Genomic DNA, 22431 nt, shown 5'->3' with positions numbered 1-22431 from the left:
GTCTTCAAACTGGGGGGCGGGCCCCCCTAGGGGGGCCTGTAGTGATCCCAGGGGGGCCCCAGACTCTGGCCAAAATAAATATTATACAGATAACAGGCCTTTGTTTTAAGCAGAAGCATGTTTTTGCATTTTAAAAGGTAACAGTACTTAACTGCAATGTTTAAATAGGTTTAGACATATTTAAACATTGCCATGTTTATAAAATAATTGTGAAAAATTCTGAGGGGGGGCCCACTGATGTTTATTTTTCAACTGGGGGGGCGCAGCATGAAAAAGTTTGGAGACCTCTGATATACATAGTGTATACTTACCTCGGGTTGAGGGGACTGCCTAAAAGTAATCTAGTGTACTGTTACTGTAATAAAGTATCTTTATTTTTGTAACACTGTGTGGTTCTTTTCATGTGTGATAAGTTACTGTGTGACTATTGAGGTATTGCATTAGCTTAGAAAATAGTCTTTCCCATGAACTGCAAACTAGGTCTGATGTCAGCGATGGAAAGATGCATCGTCCAATCAAAACAGTGCGATCGGAATGCTCATGGCAGGACAAATGGCAGCACAGAGACGAAAGCCATCAAATCGAGGCAGAGAACAAAGTTATCCACTCATGTGCTCATGGCTGACCCAAAGGCAACTCTTAAGTACATGTAATGCATTGGAAACAGCAGGTCTCTAAGAGACAGCTGTCTGTAGCTGAGGCATAAAAATGTGAATAAAAATCATTTATAGTCAGGCATAACATGCACCATTGAGTGATACCTTTATGGTCACCTACACTCACTTTGAAAAACTTACTTTGCTTTAATGCTGCTCAAGTCCATTTTGCGTTCTACCTTTTTCTTACTTTACACGAACATGGAAGAGTTAATGGCAAGCAAGGGGAACTAACATGACTTGGCCAAGATCAAACAATTAAGGCAAGTGCAAGAACCAATACTGCAAAGCAGCAGGACCAGGAGCTTTCCTAGTGTAGCACGTTTTAGCTGGAAGAGTTCTGATGTTTGCTGAGGTGTGTATTGGAAAAGTGATTGCTGAGGAGATTGAGGTCAGTTGTATGGAGGGGACGTTAACTGTTTCTTCTGTTCCAGTTTCCAGCTGGTACCTCACACTTCAACCTGACAAGCGGCTGAGAATGGTTCATTACACAGAGTATAGGACGGTAGTGGTCCTGTGGAACATGTGGGGATATAGCTCAGTGACAGCTGGATATCACAGAAGGACACTCTTGCACAACGCTCTAGGAGTGACACAGATTGTAAACTGACAAGGACGGGGATATAGCTCAGTGGTAGAGTATTTGACTGCAGATCAAGAGGTCCCTCGTTCAAATCCGGGTGACCCCTTCACCCTTTTATAGAATTGTCTATTTCCGCGTTATTTTTATTAAATACATGGGCTCGCTGCTGTAAAGCGTGAAAAACATTTTTTGTTCAACAAACAGTGGACATCAGGCTGACACGGCGTCTGTATATGCGCTTGAGATGCCCGCGTTGTACCAATGTCACCTCCTAGTGGAGCTCACCTGAGCGAATGTAAACTCACCTGTGCAGCGGCGGCGCGAGCGGGGGCCGCGCTTTACAGGATATTAAACTATTACCCCCCCCAGATGCCCCCGGGACCTATGGATGACGCCTCTCACCCTCCCCCGGCCTCCTTCGCTGCCTCGGAGACCCTGAGATCAAACATGCGAAGATTTTAGACGGTGAAAGAGGGATATTTTGTAAATAACTGATATATATCGGAGGAATGGATTTTCCGCGTTGACTTCAGTTGTAGCAGAGGCGACTGCGGGAGGGAGACAGATAACATGAAGCCGCTTTTTAGCGTAAAAATTCGGGCGTCTCCCGCACGTATCGGGTCTTTTGGAGTTTAATGTGAAATGTTACTCCTGATGTCACCTAATCGGGGTGGGCTTTCATTCCAGACGAGTGAACATAGTGCACTCAGTGAGTCGGATCCTATATATATACATTCTAGTGAAAGCATACGCCTCACAGCCTTTCCCCAGTGACAGATTACACCTGTTCGCTCCCGCCACGCAAGTTATGTTATCTGTAGAGAAATGAAGCGAGTGCACTGAATATTCACAGGTAATTTCAGTGAAAGTGGATTAAAGTTTGAGTAGCCTCCCAATTTGGTGGAAAACGTGATGGGAAAAGGGGTTGATTGGATTGCAGTGAGGTGGGCTTGGTGAGGTAGACTGGAGTGGGGTAGATTGCACTGGGCTGGATTGGACTGGAGCGGGTTGGGTTGGGTTGGATTGGAGTGGGGTGAATTGGGATAGAGTGGGTGGAATGGGGAGGTGGATTGGATTGGATCGGGGTGGATTGCAGTGGGCATATTGGAGTGGGGCAGCCTGGAGTGAGGCGGATTGGAGTGCGGCAGATTGTTTTGGATTGGGCTGGGGTGGTTTGGAATGGGACAGATTGGTTGGGATTGGGTTGGGGCACATTAGAGTGGGGCAGATTGTCTTGGATTGGAGTAGGCAGATTGGAGTGGGACAGATTGGTTGGGATTGGAGTGGGTCACATTGGAGTGGGGCAGGTTGTCTTGGATTGGAGTAGGCAGATTGGAGTGGGACAGATTGGTTGGGATTGGAGTGGGTCACGTTGGAGTGGGGCAGGCTGGATTGAGGCATGGTGGAGTGAGGCAGATTGTTTTGGATTGAAGTGGAGCAAATTGGATAGGGGCAGATTCTTTTGGATTGGAGTGGATCAGATTGTTTTCGATTGGAGTGGGGCAGGTTATTTTGGATTGGAGTATTGCAGACTGACGTGGGGATGGTTGAAGTGAGGCAGATTGTTTTGGATTGGAGTGTGGTGGATTGGAGTGGATTGGATTGGAGTGAGTGGTTTGGACTGGAGTAGGTGGATTGGATCGGATTGGTATGTGGTGGATTAGCCTGAATGGGGTAGATTGGCGTGGGGTGAGGTGGTTCGACTGATGTGGAGTGGAGTGGGGTGGATTGGAATGGGGTAAATTGGGGTGTACTGCGTAATTTGTGTTAAGGTATAATTTCATAAATTACACATAAACAATGTTGCTTTTAGAACAAGATAATCATCATCTTTCGAGAACAGCTCCCACAAGCAAAGACAAAGGAAAACATGAGAGCAAAGTGAGAAAAACAGACTTGGCAAAATAAAAGAAAGTTAACTTCAGAAAATAAATCTTTGCAATTTTGTGTGTCCTGCAAGGTACATTTTTGCCAGTCAGACGCCTTCTGTTTGCATGGCACTAAAAGTTAATAAAAAACAACAAAATACTACCTCAATCACGTACGGGCAGCAGACGATCACAGATTAAGTTGAATTAATCTGTGCTTGGTCCCTGCTCCAGTGTAAGGAACAGATGTGAAGTTTGCAGGGCGCTTGTTAATTAGGCTGCAAAAAAAGGGCACTGATGCCAACAAATGGTAAACAAGGTTTGGGCTCCAACTCCTTTTTTGTAAACAAATATGTCTTGCAAGCAAGACTTATGCGCTAGCGCATGCACTCGCAGGCTTGTCCCAGGGAAAGGAAAGGAAAACGAACGAGAAAGAGAAGAAAGGAGAAAGTGAAGGAAAGTGAAAGAGTAGGAAAGAGAAGGAAAGAAGGAAAGTGCACTAAAGAAGGAAAGAAAAACACTAAGAAAACACAGGAATGAAAAAGAAAAGCAAACAAGGAAAGAAAGGATAGTCAAAGAAAGAAAGAAGGAAAGCAAAAAGAAGAATGAAGAAAAGCAACAGAAAGAAAGAAGAGAGGAAAGCAAAAGAAAGAAGGATTAAATGAAAACAAAAGAAAGACAGAAAGAAAAAGGAAGGAAACCAAAAGAAAGGAAACGAACAAGGAACAAGGAAAGCAAAAGAAATGGAAGAATAAAAAGGAAAGGAAAGGGAAGGAAAGGAAAGAAAAGAGAAGGAAACAGAATGAAAGAGAGAGAATGAAGGAAAGAGAAAGAAGGAGGAGGAGAAGGAAAGTGAAAGAAGGAGAAGAGAAATAAAGGGGAAGAAAAGAGAAATAAATAAAAAATAGAGCAAGAAAAAGAAACAAATAAAGGAAAATGTAAAGAAAAAAGAGAGAATGCAAGAGTGGAAGAAGTAAAGAAAGAAAAAAGAAAGAAAGAAGGAAATAGAAAGATAGAAGTAAATAAATTAGCAAAGAAAGAAGAAAAAAAGAAAAAAGTGAAAGAGAGTAACCTAATACAGAACAGTTTCAAATGGACACAGTCTGGTATGCTGTGAAGTAGCAGCAGTCAGGAAAGCAAAACATTACAACAGGAATTTACAACAGCATTGGCAAGAGATGGGATCTGATAAAGATGGAGTGTGCATCAGAAGAGTCCAGCTATCACATTAGGATCTAAACAAAAAAGCAACAATAAAGTAATTATAAATTAAAAACAAAAACACTGGCACTCGTGGGAACTAGCTTGTGTGTGAATATGCTCATTGTGAAAGGGCAAAATGCAGTCGCTCAAAGTGAAGTTAGCCAGTGGCTGAAGTAGGCTGCCCCACGCTGTATGCTGTAGTTGGTGGAAACAAAATGTGATTGACAAAAAACAGACCAATGGATGAAGAGAGGTGGCTGAAAGCCCCTATATGTAAGTATATTACACATCTTTTAGTAAAATCAAAAGTTCTTGCCTAATGTCAGACCTAAAAAGTAGGTGTTGTTCTTTTTTTTAAGCTCAGCCATGTTTCAACATTTTTCAGAGGTTCTCTCATTGCTCCTACATACAACTTGGGAGCCCAGGGGCAGATGTGTGCTGTGTTGCTCTGGTCACTGAGCTAAACTAACTTAATTAAAAATCCTTAAAAGGCGGGCATGATGCTGAAGTAAAGTTGTGCTGTATGTGGGAGCCCTTGACAGACTGCGGATTGGAGTTCTTAAAGGCCCTCTATAGTGTGAGGGAGGACATTAACTGGAAAATTAACAGAGCACCTTATTGAAACACATTTTTAAACAAGCTTTGGCAGAGCCAATAGGTCTCACCTATACAAGAGCTACTGGCCTTGCCAATGTGTTTTATCCACATTGTACACCAGCGTCTCTGCTGTTCAGCATGGCTAAAAGTTAGTGGTGCAGAGGAGTGTGGCGTGGAGTGTTGCTGCAAAGTGGGGCGGTCCAGAAGAGTGCTGTAGAGTGGAGTGGGGTAGAGTGGAGTGGCATAGAGTACCATGGAGTGGTGTAGAGTGGGGTAAAGGATTGTGGTGTGGCACAGAGTGAAGAGGAGTGTCATGTAGTTAAGTGGAGATTTGCGGAGTGTCATGATTGTGAAGTAGAGTGGAGTGTTGTGAAGTAGAGTGGAGTGATGTGGAGTGGAGTGGAGTACAGTAGAGTGGAGTGGAGTGTTGTAGAGTGTAGTGAAGTGGTATGGAGTGTTGTAGAGTGTAGTGAAGTGGTATTGAGTGGTGTAGAGTGGCATAGAGTGGACGGAGGTACAGTGGAGGAGCGTAGAGTGGAGTATAGTGTAGTAGAGTGGAGTGGCATAGAGTGGAGGGAGGTAAAGTGGAGGAGCGTAACGTGTAGTATAGTGTAGTAGAGTGGAGTGGCATAGAGTGGAGGGGCGTATTGTGGAGTGGAGTAAAGAGTTGTACAATGGAAATGCATAGAGTGTCATAGGTTTGAGGGGCATAGATTGGAGGGGTGTAGAGCATCATAGAGTGGAGTGTTGTAGAGTGGAGTGTTTGTAGTGTGAAGGGTCGTAGAGCTGAGGGGTGTAAAATCATAGGTTGTTAAATGGAGGGGCGTAGAGAGGAATACATTTGTAGAGTAAACTCTCAGAGTGGAGTACAGTGGAGTGATGTAGGCTAGAATAGAGAGCTATGAGTGATGTGGAGTACAGTAGAGTGGCATAGAGTGGCATAGAGCGTCGTAGAGTGGAGTGTCATAGGGTGGAGTGTCATAGAGTGGTGTGGCATAGGTTGGAGTACAGTGGCCAAGAACTAAGTGGCATAGAGTGTTGTAGTGTGGACTGGCAGTTCGGACTGGACTGTTCCAATGAGGAACAGGGTCAAGACTGATTTGCATATGGCTGGGTCCAAACTGGGGTGGCATGGTGAACAAAAGAACAATGGATTAAACCCAGATCTGTGACTGGGGTGAGTGTTTGAAAAGTTTCAACACTCCGTCCACCATCCTTGTGTGTTGCTAAAGTAGACTGGAGTAGTGCCATGGAGTGGAGCACAGTGGAGTGGGATAGAGTGGAGTGTCATAGAGTGGAGTGGAGTGGGATAGAGTGGAGTGTCATAGAGTGGAGCACAGTGGAGTGGGATAGAGTGGAGTGTCATAGAGTGGAGCACAGTGGAGTGGGATAGAGTGGAGTGCCATAGAGTGGATCACAGTGGAGTGGGATACAGTGGAGTGTCATAGAGTGGAGTGGAGTGGCGTGGGATAGAGTGGAGTGTCATAGAGTGGAGTACAGTGGAGTGGGATAGAGTGGAGTGTCATAGAGTGGAGTGGTGTGGAGTATAGTGGAATAGAGAAGACTGGCTTAGGGTGGTGTAGAGGGGAGTGCATAGAGTAGAATACAGTGTCATATCATGAAGTGTTGTAGAGTCTCGTAGAATGTCGTAGATTGACGTAGAGTGGATAAGAACAGAGTAGAGTGGAGTAAAGAAGTGTGGCACTAAGGGGATTGAAGTAGGGTGGCATGCATTGAGTGGAGTGGAGTACAGTGGCGTGGACTGACATAGAGTAGATACCACGGAGAACAGTGGAGTAGAGTGTGGTAGAGTGGAATGATGTAGAATAGCGTAGATTGGATTGGAGTAGAGTGGCAGAGCCTTGAGTAGAGTGTTGTAGAGTGGAGTTTGCATGGTGCGGTACTGCACTGCCATTACTGACAAAACATTTTCACTTGAAATGGCCATCCCATTTATACAGAGATATTGTTTCACTGATAGAGCTATACCACACACAAATAATAATGTGTGGAAGTAGCATCACGTAGTGTTTTGATTTGTTTTGATTGTATTAAAATATTTGTTTCATGCATACTTTAGTATTATAGAAAAGTGTGCTTCATTTATGCTTTACTAATTCTGATATGTTCTGAAAATATTGTATAGTTCATTGACAGAGATTTTAATGTTGTGTGCTAGAAAGAAGGTGATGGCAAGCAAGTAAAATACATTTGTCGCTAGCCAAACCCAGAAGCTGTGACAGAGGCAGAGAGAGCAAATGAAAAAGAAGAAAAACCCTACAAAGAATCAGAGAGGAAAAAAACACACCCACTATCACACACCCAGACAGTAAGATAAAGCTCCTCACTGAAAAGTAAATACCAAACTCCCTCAGAAGACAAAGACCTCTGTCTTTGAATGCCCAGCAAATGTGATATGGTAAGAACAACATGGTTATAGAAAGCGAGCACTGTGGAAGAATACAGTAAACAGGGTATGTTCCAGGTGATGAAGAGACTGTACAGCCTAAAACGAATGAAGTCAACAAATAGAAAACAAGCAAATGTGTTATAAACAACAAATAAATTGTTCTTCTAGGTCAGCTTTCTGAATGTCACGAAGATATATTTAGCAAACAGGCTAGGCTCCACAAGATGGACTACACAGCATAAAACAAGTAAAGCCAGTACCAAGAAAACAAGCAAATGTGAGTTACAAGCTAATTGTAACCAACGGGCGGAATACACTCTAGGTCAGCTTTCCAATGTCCCAAAGATGTCCTAGCAAACCAGACACTTTGATCCAGAAAACAATTTCCCTTCGCAGACATCAAGTTGAAACACATCTTTCTAGGAATTCTTTATTTTAAGTGTTAACAAATGTGAATGTGGTTGAAATGCTTTTTTATGGTGTGTGCTAAACTCATCAACTTGCCTGCCGAAAATAATGCCCAGTGGTCAAAAGCTCGTGAAAGGCTCCAGCGAGATTTGAACTCATGACCCCTGGTTTCAAAGACCAGTGCTCTAACCCCTGAGCTATGGAGCCAGGTGACAGCATTCCTCGCACAGTATTACATCACAAGGGAGCTCACCAGAGTGGAATCAGTGTTCTTGTTTCCTCTGGGCGGAGAGTCAGCATAGACACAGGCAGAGAGGTTTGCGTCAGCGGGGAGGAGGCAGAGAACAGGACCTGCAGGATGTGAGCCCTGCTGTGTCCAGAGGCTGCCCCACCTCACACCGAGTCACTCACAAGAGCCCCACGCCCTGGTGTGTGCAGTGCACACTGGAAGCAGCGCCCCTGCTCCTTAACATGCACACACGTGTCTATCCGCAGCGCCTCAGCCGCTGCCCCTTAACATGCACACATGTGTCTATTCGCAGCGCCCCAGCTGCTGCTCTGTAACATGCACACATGTGTCTATCCTTAACATGCACGCACGTGTCTATCCTTAACATGCACACACGTGTCTATATGCAGCGCCCCAGCCGCTGCCCCTTAACATGCACACACGTGTCTATCCGCAGCGCCCCAGCCGCTGCCCCTTAACATGCACACACGTGTCTATCCGCAGCACCCCAGCCGCCGCCCCTTAACATGCACACACGTGTCTATCCTTGACATGCACACATGAGTCTATCTGCAGCGCCCCAGCCGCTGGCCCTTAACATGCAGACACGTGTCTATCCTTAACATGCACACACGTGTCTATCCCAGCGCCCCTGCCCCTTAACATGCACACAAGTGTCTATCCGCAGCGCCGCTGCCGCATAGCATACACACACGTGTCTATCCGCAGCACCCCAGATGCTGCCCCATAACAAGTACACACATGTCTATCCGCAGCGCCCCAGCCTCTGATCCTTAACATGCACACACGTGTCTATCCGCAGCGCCCCAGCCGCTGATCCTTAACATGCACACACGAGTCTATCCGCAGCGCCCCAGCCGCTGCTCCTTAACATGCACACATGTGTCTATCCGCAGTGCTCCAGCCGCTGCCCCTTAACATGCACACATGTGTCTATCCAACATGCACACATGTGTCTATCCTTAACATGCACACACAAGTCTATCCGCTGCGCCCCAGACACTGCTCTTTAGCATGCACACACGTGTCTATCTTTAACATGCACACACGTGTCTATATGCAGCGCCCCAGCCGCTACCCCTTAACATGCACACACGTGTCTATCCACAGCACCCCAGCTGCTGCCCCTTAACATGCACACACGTGTCTATCCGCAGCGCCCCAGCTGCTGCCCCTTAACATGCACACACATGTCTATCCAACATGCACACACGTGTCTATCCTTAACATGCACTCACGTGTCTGTCCGCAGCGCCCCAGCCGCTGCTCCTTAACATGCACACACGTGTCTATCTGCAGCGCCGCTGCCCCTTAACATTCACACATGTGTCTATCTGCAGCGCCCCTGCCCCTTAACATGCACACACGTGTCTATCCTTAACATGCACACAGGTGTCTATCTACCTCACAGGGGAGCTCAGAAGAAGGTGCGCTGCTGAACACAATCCACAGCTGGCCCTCGGGATGAAAAGGCCGCAGCATTAATGACGTTGAAGCAGTGTTTTACCTATACATTTTATGGGTGCCCTCTCCTCGACGTTTGCGGCACGCGCAGGCAGGAGTAATCTAGTCCCACGGGTCATGCGCGTGCAGAACACTTCTTTACAAATGATGAATTTTTATAAGATAATTGTTTCCCCACCGGGGAGGCCGGGCTCAGGAGTTAGTTAGAGAGCGAGGAGGGCCTTGCCAACCAGTGACGTAACACAAGGGGACGGGCCCCCCATACACTCATATTGTATTGTATTGTATTGTAACAGTATTTATATACTGCTTACTACCCCTGACGAGGCATCGAAGTGCTTTTCGGCGAGTAGCACGCTACTCCGGAACCTAACCAGAATTAGTGATGGATTAGTATCAGGAAATATGAGTACAGTTTTAGTATTTTTATGAGTTAATTTGAGCCGCGGATATGAGAGTTTGTTAGTTAGATTGACTGGAGTAATGGAGGGGTGGAGGAGGAAAGAAATCCAGAAGTGTGAATTGGGAGTATATCCCTCATTTACTCATCCCAAAGGCTTGGGATGAGTAAAGGGGGATGGAGGAGGGAAGAGTTAGGAAGATCATAGTAGCAGGGTGAGATAAAGGAGGGAGAATTTAGTAGGGTTGTTTGGGAGGCCATGGTAGTAGTGAGGTTTGGTGAGTTAGATGTGGAAGCAGAGGGAAGAGGTTAGGCAGAGTTATTTAGGAGATGAAAGTAGTAGAATGGATTTGGAATGAGTCAGAGTAGGAAGGGAGGATAGACTGATAGAGACATGACATATGATGATGGGTAGAGAAGTGTGATAAGATGAGAGCAGGGATTCATAGATAACTAGTAGAACAACCCAGCCAGGAGCCATGCAATGACCCACGAACATGTTAAGCACAGAACATATACACACACATATATATATATATATACATATATTCACACACAAACACACATGAATACACACACATGCACACATATATGTACATACAATACATAATTAGAACCCTGGGTAATATACCACTCACACTAATAGCCTTCGGATGAAGTGGGGGGCACGGGTGAAACTTCAAGGGTGCACTTCCAGGCTTATGCCTTGTGTCCTTACACTAATCCTCTCACGTGCAATGTAGGTGATCTGATGCAATAGTAAGACTGGTCCATCGGGGGAGGGGGGAGAGTGAGGGGGGGGGATTAACCCCTCCGATCCCAGGGAAGAGGACGTGCCAGGAGGGGGTCACCTTTGTAGCGCTTGAAGGAGGGGGGCGGCCCAGCATTCTCAGTTACCCCTTGATGCTTGGCCACATTCACGGTGAAACACATGAAGTGAAGTCCGTTTCACATTTCTCTGTTTTTGGCGGGAACTCCTCGAGTCAGAACACCTCAGAGCTCTGATGAAAACAGAACATGATCACAGACCTTAATAAGAACGTCTCGTTTTAAAAGTGTCGCAAACAAATGCCTTTGAGTCATGTGACCCCTTACATCAACTTGAGAACTTCTCAATATAAACCCATCGAGTGAACACCTTTTATGCAGCGCACAAGTCGGGGGTACCCGGCGTGCACACGCTATTTTCAGAGGTGGACGCCGTCCCCCCTGCAAGCAGTGGGCCCCGCTGGGATAGGCTGAACTTGTCCAGGTGTAATTTTCAAACACTGGGACGCTTTCGGCAGTGCCCCCATCCTTTCTGCTTTTGTTTTGCACCAGCAACGTGCAGGGAGGGGGCTTTCATAGATCAGACTCCAGCTGGGCCCATAACAAAGGCAGAATCTAAGGGGCCATCAGGACTCCTTGTGTTCCGTTATCATGACTGGGAGCTCACCTGAGGCTCACACCTAGCTGCAAGTGCAAGGGGGAGGGGAAAAAGGCTCACAACTCCTTGTTTATCACTTCACATACACATTGTATTCGTATAGCGCTTACTACCCCCTGACAAGGTGTGCGTTTTACCTTGTTCAATCCCTGTATGTAAGAGATTTTCATTTGCTGTAAGTGTAGGAAATACTCTCTTTTTGGCAAGGGGTAGTAAGCGCTATAAAAATACAATTACAATTACCATCCCCACTTCTTGCCTGCTATCAATGTGCTTAGAACGTTTTCACTGGGATCCTGCTAACCAGAACCCCAGTGATTGTGCTCTCTCCCTCCAAATTTGGTTACCTTGGACCTTGGTGCACTCCACAATTGGCCTACTGGTGTCCCCTTATAAGTCCCTAGTATATGGTACTTAGGTACTCATGGCATTGGGACACAAGGGGCCCCCATGGGCTGCAGCATGTATTATGCCACCCATGGGAGCCCAGGCACAATGTGTGTGCAGGCCTGCCATTGCAGCCCACGTGAAAAGGTGCATGCACCCTTTCACCACAGGTCACTGCACCAGGTCACTGTAAGTCTCCCCTATGGTAGACCCTCCTAGCCCAAAGGGCAGGGTGCAGGTCTCTGTGTGTGAGGTGCCCCTATGAACTCAGTTCCATTGTACTGGACTTTGTAAGTGTGGTAAGCCATTTTATCCGTGAGTCGGACATAGGTCACTCACTACCTGTGTCCAGCTACATGATAGTAACTCCGAACCTGGGGTGTGGGACTTCACTTTGCATTCCACTTTTTAGGGTCGAGCCTGCGTTGCATGCGCTCGCGCATGCGTATTGCAGCAAGACTCTTTAGTGTTTAGAAAAGGGCTCTGAGCCCTGTCAACATCACGTCAGTGTTTTTTATTGGTTCGTGGGCTTGCCTAATAAAATCTGCTTGCTTTCATTAGTCGAAGGCACGCATACCTTTTCCGGTGGCTAGCCCTCCTCGAGCGCAGCGACCAAGTACAGAAAACATGCGAGGCTCGCTGTTTTCCATCGGGCTCGTTGACTTCTTTTTCTCTAATTTATGAGCGCGATCTTGCTTGGCAGAAGTCGAGTGCTTTACATAGTTAATTGCACTTTTTCGGTTACGTAAATAAATGCACTTTTGCCCGATGGGTGAAAAGTCGGGTTAGGAGTTTCAACGCTATCAGCTCTAAAATGAGCAAACGCGAGACCCGTTGCATTGCAAATGCTTGTTTAGAATATGGTTTGGTCCTCCACTAGGGCCCTAACTATTTTTCTACAATTCTTGCCAATGATTGTTGTTTTAAGCTAATTTCTGATTGCTATTGTGCATATAAACAGTGTATACTTACCTCCGGTGGGGGACTGCGTAAAAGTACCTTTATTTATGTAACACTATGTGGTTCCTTTCATGAGAGATAAGTTACTGTGTGACTATTGAGGTATTGCATTAGCTTTGCATGTCTCCTAGATAAGTCTTGGCTGCTCATCCACTGCTACCCCTAGAGAGCCTGGCTTCCTAGACACTGCCTACGTTCACTAATAGTGGTTGCCTGGACCTGGCATAAGGTGCCAACACCATAGGTGTCCACCACACACCAGGCCAGCTTCCTACAGTAAGAATGTCAGACTTGTTGGTCTGTTCCAGTATTTTCACAAATAACAATTTAAAATACCACTATTTTGTTTTATTTCTTTTATAGCGATTCTCATCCTAGTGCAGGGTGTCAGAGCACTTTACTTCACATTACATTACGCATTCACAATACATCCTATAATGTGTAATTCAGTGTACTAAATGTGTTATAAAAGACAGTGAGGGTTACAAGGTGTAGGCGTCACGTGTCCTTAATAGCTCACTGTGACATATTAGAAGGATTACAATTCATGAACTGCAAGTAACAAAAGGATCTCTGCGTTAAAAGCAGTAACTCACCTAGCTACTTAAAATAAAAATGCTTTGCAGGAGACTTATACAACCTCTAAGCTACTTTGATTGAAAACTGGGACTAGAGAAAACACAGGTTTTTCCAACATATGTTTTACCCTCCAAAGATATTTTACCATTATTATTATTCCCTGAGATTTACTGGGCACACAAGGATCTCTGCAGCAGGTGCCTGAACCCCATATTGTAAAATGCAGACTTTGCAACCAGTTAAGCAGAACAGATTTATTGCCATGTTTCTCCTTGTTGACAATATCTTTAGGGCGGTGTTTTAAAAAAATAAATGTATAAGTTGAGGCCTACATTTTGTATCAGGGTTGCGTCCCTTTTTTGGCACACCCCCAACACAAATTCTAATTTGTTAAATATAGTAACACGCTAAAATGTAATCGTGGTGGACCTGCTGAACCTGTGTGAGGTCTTAAGATCTGATGTCACTTCTTCTGATGTCACTTCTTGTGAGGTCATGGGTTGTGATGCCACTTCCTGTGATGGTACATACAATGCCACTCGGTGTGATGTCACGCACTGTGATGTCACCCACCATGATGTCACTTACATACTGCCTAATTTGGTTAGTCCCCCACTTTCTTTTTTAGGACTTGTGTACTCCTTTTATGCAATTTCTGCATTCATACAGTTAAGTTTATTGCACAACAGGTATGTACCTTTGTTCATTATTTCAGAAAATACACATTCTTAATTGTATGTAAATGCACTTCATATTCTGTAAACGTAGGTTTGTGTATTGTAAAATACACCAACTGCTTTGCATTCCCAGAAAAGTAGTAAACACCGGACCGAGGTGTCAGTATCAATACTACATTTTTTCCATTTATATATCCAATATTGCAAACGCTGTATCTCAGGTTTGAGGGTCAATAAGCTCATTCTTTTTCAAGTAACAGGCTGTCGAGCTGAACCGCCTGCGTAAACACCTCAAGGCAGGTAACAGTTCAAAGAGGCTATGGAATAAAGTGGAGGCTTACCTCCAACTAGTCAACCCACCATGACCGACTCATTCTTTCCTCCTCGTTGATGTGATCACTCCCCCATTTAGTCAATCAACCATGACCTAACTGATGTTTTCCACCTTGGTACCACTCCATCTAGTCAACCGACCAAGACTCAACTCATCCTTTCCACAGTGTTGGTGCGATTGTACCCCTCCATCTAGCCAACCTACCATGACCTCACTCATCCTTTCCACCTGGTTGGAGAGATTGCACCCCTACTGCTAGTCAACCACCATGACCTGACTCATCCTTTCCACCTCATGGGCATGATCGCACCTCTCTACTTAGTCAACCCACCACAACCCTTTCCATATCATGGGCATGATCGCACCCCTCTACTTAGTCAACCCACAACAACCCGACTAATCCTTTCCATCTCATGAGCATGATCGCACCCCTCTACTTAGTCAACCCACCTCGACCCGACTCATCCTCTCCATCTCATGGGCATGATCGCACCCCTTTACTTAGTCAACCCACCACAACCCGACTCATCCTTTCCATCTCATGAGCATGATCGCACCTCTCTACTTAGTCAACCCACCGTGACCCGACTCATCCTTTCCATCTCATGAGCATGATCACACCCCTCTACTTAGTCAACCCACTATTACCCGACTCATCCTTTCCATCTTGTTGGCATGAGCTCACCCCTCTACCTAGTCAACCTAGCATGACCCAACTAATTATTTCCACCCCGTGCCAGTGAGCTCATCCCTCAAGCTTGCGTCGTCCACCAGCCCCATCCTGTGAAACTGCACATTTGTTTGATACAATAGATCCTATGCAGATATTTACAATGAATTAAACACAGCCTATAGTTTGGTAAAGGGCCCTAGATTCAGAGCAGCAGAACCTCAACCTCTCTTCACTGACGGAGATATCCAAAGCAGCGGGTCACGTCTGGCGGGCCATAGGTGTATGGATCAGTACGGTTGCTTACCTTCCAGTGTAAAGGTATGTGATATGTATGGTCCTTTAAGAAATATGTACAGTCACTATTTCATAATAAACTCTTCAAGCCTGTTTAACAAATGTATATGTACTCACAGTTAAATATATATATGTGTGTGTATGCATGTGTGTGCATGTGTGTATATGTATATGTGTGTGTATATACACATATATGTATATTCTATTCTATGCTTAACATGTTCATAGGTCATTGCATAGCTCCTAGATGAGTTGTTATATTAGATACTTATGAATCCCTGCCTCCTTTTTTATATCACAATGAGCAGATGTTATCTTAACTATTTAACAGCAAGCATTTCGCTGTTGAAAAATTGAGAAAAGATAAATGAATGTTAGAAAAGTAGGCTTATTAATTAACATCAAATATTACAAATCTTGAAAGTATGTGTTTATACAATACAAATGTACTTCTCATATCATTATACCCATTATTATATTCCATGCACATATTCACATACTATGTATTTACATATCTAATAATTTATTACTCTAGTCTTACTGTACTAGAGAAAAAAGAAATAACATTAAATTAATTAATACATTAAAATAATAATAATAATTAAATAAAAAAATATATAAATAAAAAGTAAAATACAATTTACTCTCTCATAAGCTTTATTCTGTCTCTCCAACACTCTATGCCTCTATCAATCTCTCCTCCATCTTCTCTCTAACTCATCCCAAACCCATTCTACTTCTTTCGTCTCCAGAATAACCCTGCCTAAGCTCTTCCCTCCTCTACAGCATCTAGCTCCCCCAAACCTCAGTTTACTACTATGATCTCCAAAACAATCCTAATCAATTCCCCCTCATTTATCTCACCTTTGACTCATCCAAAATCCCTCCTCCTACTATGATCTCCCTAACCCTTTCCACAGACTCCTCCCTCCTCCATCTCTCCTTTACTCATCCCAAGCCTCATCCTGTTACTATAAACTCCCAATTAACACTTCTGGATTCTTCCCTCCTCTATCCCTCCATTACTCTAGTCAATCCAACTAACAAACTCACATATCAACGCCCTCCTCAAAAAACCCTAGGCGGACCCAAAGGACCTCAAGAACTTCTGGCCTATCTCCCTGCTCCCCTTCCCGGCAAAAGTAATTGAGAAGGCTGTCAACAGACAACTGACCCGCTTCCTCGAGGAGAACAGCTCTCTGGACCCTTCCCAATCTGGATTCCACAGCAACCACAGTACTGGAACTGCCCTCATCACCGCCACCTACGACATCAGAACCATACTGGACAATGGCGAAACTGCAGCCCTCATCCTCCTGGACCTCTCGGCCACGTTCGACACTGTCTGCCACCACACCCTACGCACACGCCTCAGCAATGCAGGAATCCGTGACAGAGCCCTGGACTGGGTCACCTCCTTTCTCACCAGCAGAACCCAGAGAGTCCGTCTCCCCCCATTCCACACCAAAGCCACCAAAATTGTCTGCGGCATAACACAGGGTTCGTCCCTAAGCCTGACCCTCTTCAACGTCTAAATTGCCCGCTCTCTGACATCGCCCGATCCCACAACCTCAACATCATCTCATATGCCGACGACACCCAGCTGAGGACTCTTCCAAGACCAACCTCCATGAAGGAATGGAGGCTATCGCTGAATGGATGAAGAACAGCTGCCTCAAACTCAATTCCAAGAAGACGGAAGTCCTCATCTTCTACTCCACCCTCCTCCGAATGGGGTGACTCCTGGTGGCCTGCCACTCTCAGATCCGCTCCGACTCCCACGGACCACTCACGCAAACTAGGATTCATCTTGGACTCCCTATTGTCCATGACCCAGCAAGTCAACGCCATCTCCTCCTCCTGCTTCAACACCCCCCGCATGCTCCGAAAGATCTACAAATGGAACCTCACCGAAATCAGAAGAACAGTCACCCAAGCCCTCGTAAGCAGCAAACTGGACTACGGCAACGCCTTCTTTGCAGAGACCACGGCCAAACTCCAGAAGAGGCTTCAACGCATCCAGAACGCCTCTGCATGGCTCATCCTGGACAACCCCCGCCACTGCCACATCACAGGCCATCTGATAGACCTGCACTGGCTCTCCGTCAACAAGAGAATCACCTTCAAACTCCTCACCCACGCTCACAAAGCACTGCACAACACCAGACCAGAATACCTCAACAGACGGCTCTCCTTTTACACCCCCACCCGGCAACTCCACTCCACCGACCTCGCCACCGTCCCACGCATCCACAGAACTACAACCGGTGGCAGATCATTCTTGCACCTCGCCGCCAAGACATGGAACACTCTTCCCACCCACCTGCGTCAGACCAAAGACCTCCTTACCTTGAGGAGACTTCTCAAGACCTGGCTGTTCTAGCAGTAGCAGCACCGCCCATCCCCCCACCTCAGCGCCTTGAGAGCCTCACGGGTGAGTAGTGCGCTTTACAAACTCCATGATTGATTGATTGATTGACATATCCTCTGCTCAAATTAACTCATACTAATACTAATACTGTACTCGTATTTACCTATACTAATCCACCACTAATTCCTCTTGGGTTCCGGAGTAGAGTGCTACTCGCTGAAAAGTGCTTTGATGCCTCATCAGGTGTAGTAGCGCTATATAAATACAATTAAAATTATTTTAAACTTGCATTACACACAGTATAGACTGCTACAAAATGGTGCTTCCAAAATATAGATTTTAGTAATACCCAGACTGAAGGTAATGCAAGTTTTCTTACATAAATGTCCCTTCAACACCTCGTCAGGCGTAGTATATATAAAATGTGGAAAAAAAATAGTAAGTATAAATGTAAATACACATTTAATTAAAAGCAGGCACTTCACAGCTCATTGGTTAATTATTTGCACTACCTGTTAAAAAGAAATCTTTGTCATCACAAAGGTTCAAGTGATCAGATCAATTAAAGCCAGTGCCGGCTCCCAAGCATCCTTTACATTTGCAGATCGCCCTACACATTTGCAGATTAACTTGTTGCTCACATTTGCATTTCTTTCAAGCAGCAGGCACCCTGGCAGGAAGGCTTGTTTAGCTGGCTGCCTGGCTTCGGTTTCACTGCACAGGAGACTCGCCCAATGACACTACAGCTGAGGCATTTAACGTGTCAGAATTAACAGTCCTGGGATGGTTGTCTTTTTACCAAAAGTTGGGGAATGATTTCTCATGGGCACGTGGTGCCCCTCCGATCCCCACCACTGATGGGGGTGATGATCATGTCTGTTAAGAATGCTTTCGAAGGGTCAAAGACATCACACGGCTTAAAGGACATACCAGTGATACACCTTAACGGAAAGGGAATTATAAATCATGCGAGTTAAATTGATGGGAAAAAGCAGCCATTTTCTTTCATTTTACCTTCTGAAAACTCAACTGGTTAACCCAGTCTCTGCAGATACTGTATGTGTGAAACGAGAAAGAAACAGAATTGAACCCTTATTGTCGCTATGGGCAATAGTAACTTCTTTATTCATAGTGCTATGAGGGTCCAGCCTGCGATTGAAGCACTATAAACATGCAACAATCGTCTTAGAAAGGGGCAGTAGATTAGGGACCTTCTATTTCAAAGGTTTGGAGCAGTTTTAAGATCTTTTCAGAGCTTCTCATTGCTCAAAAGGGTGTAATTACTGACACGTCTTTCCTTGCTCTTCATCGCTTGGTTTTCCATGCGAAAGAAGTGTCACTCTAAGTTCACACATCTCACAGTTAAATGTCACTCAAGGGTACACCGAAACTATGAAGATGGCACACATGCCATCTGAAAACTTGGCAGCCATGGTTTCTCTCTGCTTCACTTACAGGTTCTCGTCTTCTCTGTATGAACATATTTGGAGGTTAACACTTTTGTAAAGTGGCCTGTGTGTCACAGCTCCTCCCAACAAAGGTAACATCTTTGAGCTTCAGCTATGATGTCATCAAAGCTACATCCGGGCACTTCTGACCCTTCAGGTGTTAGGCTGCCTCCAAGACCTAGTGCAGCTCACCGAATATCCTGATTTTTGGCGTCTCAGGGGCAGCTCACAGAGCCCAGAGAAGGCAGGTGGCTTTACAAGGTGGGCAAACAGGCCAGCAGGGGAATTCAGAGGAAAGGAAAGTGTGGCATCATGCTGCCCACACTGTCAAGGAGCGCGAGGGGCCTGCACAGTGCTTAATTTGCAAATAAAAACGTGTCGGTGCCCAAAGCCCCCCTCTTAAACATGCGGCTGCTTCAATTAAAAGTGCGAGCACGGAATACTGAGGCAGCGTAATCCTGAAGCCATCTCGGGCTTCTTTAATCCATTTACAGCCACTCCCTGCCCCTTCAGCTCACTCTTGCAGCTTTCTGCTTTCTACCTCTGTGACACTTTTTTTTTTTTCTCTTCCTCCGTCTTTCCCTTATGTGTCTTTTGCTCGCAGTAAATGCTTGTGGCAGAAAAATAAGTGCCCAGCACCGGAAACAACAAGCACAAATTAAGCACTGGGCCTGCAGGTATTTCCATCTAACTGGGGGGGGGGGGGGGGGGGGTGGAGGCTTCACACACAGGCCACTTTAGGAAAGTGTTGACCTTTAAATATGTTAATACAGGAAAGATGAGAACCTGCCTGAAGCAAGGGAAACCGCCCATAAAACTTTACACGAATATGGAAGAGTTAATGGTAAACAAAGGGAACTAAAATGACTTGGCCAAGATCAAACAATTTATGCAAGTGCAAGAAGCAATACAGAACCAAGAACCAAAGCAGCAGGACCAGGACCTTTCCTAGTGTAGCACATTTTAATTGGAAGAGTTCTGATGTTTGCTGAGTTGTGTATTGAAAAAGTGATTGCTGGGGAGATTGATGTCAGTGGTATGGAGGGGACATTAACTCTTTCTTCTGTTCCAGTTTCCAGCTGGTACCTCACACTTCAACTTGCCAAGCCGCTGAGAATGGTTCATTACGCAGAGATAAAGGACGATAGTGGTCCCTTGGAACATGTGGGGCTATAGCTGAATGAGAGCTGGACATCACAGAAGAACAATCCTCGACAATGCTGTAGAAGTGGTGACACAGTATGAATAATGACAGGAAGGGGGATATAGCTCAGTGGTAGAGCATTTGACTGCAGATCAAGAGGTCCCTGGTTCAAATCCGGGTGTCCCCTTCACCCTTTTATAGAATTGTCTATTTCCGCGTTATTTTTATTAAATACATGGGCTCGCTGCTGTAAAGCGTGAAAAACATTTTTTTTTTCAACAAACAGTGGACATCAGGCTGACGCGGCGCCTGTATATGCGCTTGAGATGCCCGCGTTGTACCAATGTCACCTCCTAGTGGAGCTCACCTGAGCGAATGTAAACTCACCTGTGCAGCGGCGGCGCGAGCGGGGGCCGCGCTTTACAGGATATTAAACTATTACCCCCCCAGATGCCCCCGGGACCTATGGATGACGCCCTCACCCTCCCCCGGCCTCCCTCGCGAGGTGCCTTGGTTTTGCCTCGGAGACCCTGAGATCAAACATGCGAAGATTTTAGACGGTGAAAGAGGGATATTTTGTAAATAACTGATATATATCGGAGGAATGGATTCTCCCCCGTTGACTTCTGTTGTAGCAGAGGCGACTGCGGGAGGGAGACAGACAAAACGAAGCAATTTTTTTTGCGTAAAAATTCGGGCTTCTCCCGCCCGTATCGGGTCTTTTAGCGTTTATGTGAGATTCTACTTCTGATGTCACCTAATCAGGGGGCTTTCATTCCAGACGAGTGAACATAGTGCACTCAGTGAGTCGGATCCTATATATATACATTCTAGTGAAAGCATACGCCTCACAGCTTTCCCTAGTGAGAGATTACACCTGTTCGCTCCCGCCACGCAAGTTATTTTATCTGTAGAGAAATGAAGCGAGTGCACTGAATATTCACAGGTAATTTCAGTGAAAGTGAATCAAAGTTTGAGTAGCCTCCGATTTGTTGGTAAACGTGATGGGAAAAGGGGAGGATTAGATTGCAGTGAGGTGGGTTTGGTGAGGCAGACTGGATTGGAGTGGGGTAGATTGCACTGGGCTGGATTGGACTGGAGCGGCTTGGGTTGTAGTGGTTTGTAGTGGGGTGAATCGGGATAGAGTGGGTGGAATGGGGAGGTGGATTGGATTGGATCGGGGTGGATTGCCGTGGGCATATTGGAGTGGGGCAGCCTGGAATAGGGCGGATTGGAGCTGGAAGATTGTTTTGGATTGGGCTGGGGAGGATTGGAGTGGGAAGATTTGAGTGGGGCACATTTATGTGGAGCAGTTTAGAGTGGGGCAGATTGGAGTGGGGTGGAGTTAAGTGGGGCTGGTTGTTTTGGACTGAAGTGGTCAGATTGGAGTTGGGTGGATTAAAGTGGGGAAGATTGTTGTGGATTGGAGTGGGGCAGATGTGAGTGGGGCAGATTGTTTTGGATTGGAGTGGGGCAGATGTGAGTGGGGCAGATTGTTTTGGATTGGAGTGAGGCAGATGTGAGTGGGGCAGATTGTTTTGGATTGGAGTGGGGCAGATGTGAGTGGGACAGATTGTTGTGGATTGGAGTGGGGCAGGCAGGAGTGAGGCATAGTGGAGGGGGGCAGGTTATTTTGGATTGGAGTGGGGCAGTCTGACGTGGGGAAGCTTGAAGTGAGGCAAATTGTTTTGGATTGGAGTGGGCAGATTGGAGTGGGGTAGATTGTTTTTAATTGGAGGGGGCAGATTGGAGTGGGGTAGATTGTTTTTAATTGAAGTGGGGCAGATTGGAATAGGGAAGATTCTAGAGGGGCAGATTGGATTGGATTAGGTTGTGAGGACTGGAGTGTGGTGGATTGGGGTGGGTGGTTGTGAGAAAGTAGCCTTTTTCTAGCCTTGTTACCCCCACTTTTGGCCTGTTTGTGAGTGTATGTCAGGGTGTTTTCACTGTCTCACTGGGATCCTGCTAGCCAGGCCCCAGTGCTCATAGTGAAAACCCTATGTTTTCAGTATGTTTGTTATGTGTCACTGGGACCCTGCTAGTCAGGACCCCAGTGCTCATAAGTTTGTGACCTATATGTATGTGTTCCCTGTGTGATGCCTAACTGTCTCACTGAGGCTCTGCTAACCAGAACCTCAGTGGTTATGCTCTCTCTTTACAAATTGTCACTAACAGGCTAGTGACCAATTTCACCAATTTATATTGGCATACTGGAACACCCTTATAATTCCCTAGTATATGGTACTGAGGTACCCAGGGTATTGGGGTTCCAGGAGATCCCTCTGGGCTGCAGCATTTC

At 45.7% G+C, this 22431-nt stretch overlaps 3 non-coding genes across 3 annotated transcripts; 2 read left to right on the top strand and 1 right to left on the bottom strand.

Moving 5' to 3' along the window:
- Positions 1-1273: 1273 nt before the first annotated feature.
- Positions 1274-1345, top strand: TRNAC-GCA (transfer RNA cysteine (anticodon GCA)). The gene has a single exon. It is a non-coding gene; the product is annotated as a tRNA-Cys (tRNA).
- A 6514-nt stretch (positions 1346-7859) lies between these two features.
- Positions 7860-7932, bottom strand: TRNAQ-UUG (transfer RNA glutamine (anticodon UUG)). Its single transcript has one exon. It is a non-coding gene; the product is annotated as a tRNA-Gln (tRNA).
- Positions 7933-20247: 12315 nt separating this feature from the next.
- Positions 20248-20319, top strand: TRNAC-GCA (transfer RNA cysteine (anticodon GCA)). Its single transcript has one exon. It is a non-coding gene; the product is annotated as a tRNA-Cys (tRNA).
- The last annotated feature ends 2112 nt before the right edge of the window (positions 20320-22431 follow it).

The sequence above is a fragment of the Pleurodeles waltl genome, unplaced genomic scaffold (genome assembly GCF_031143425.1).
Source record: "Pleurodeles waltl isolate 20211129_DDA unplaced genomic scaffold, aPleWal1.hap1.20221129 scaffold_39, whole genome shotgun sequence".
NCBI lineage: Eukaryota > Metazoa > Chordata > Amphibia > Caudata > Salamandridae > Pleurodeles > Pleurodeles waltl.
Note: the sequence above shows the minus strand (reverse complement) of the source record. Positions and strands in the feature narration are given on the sequence as shown.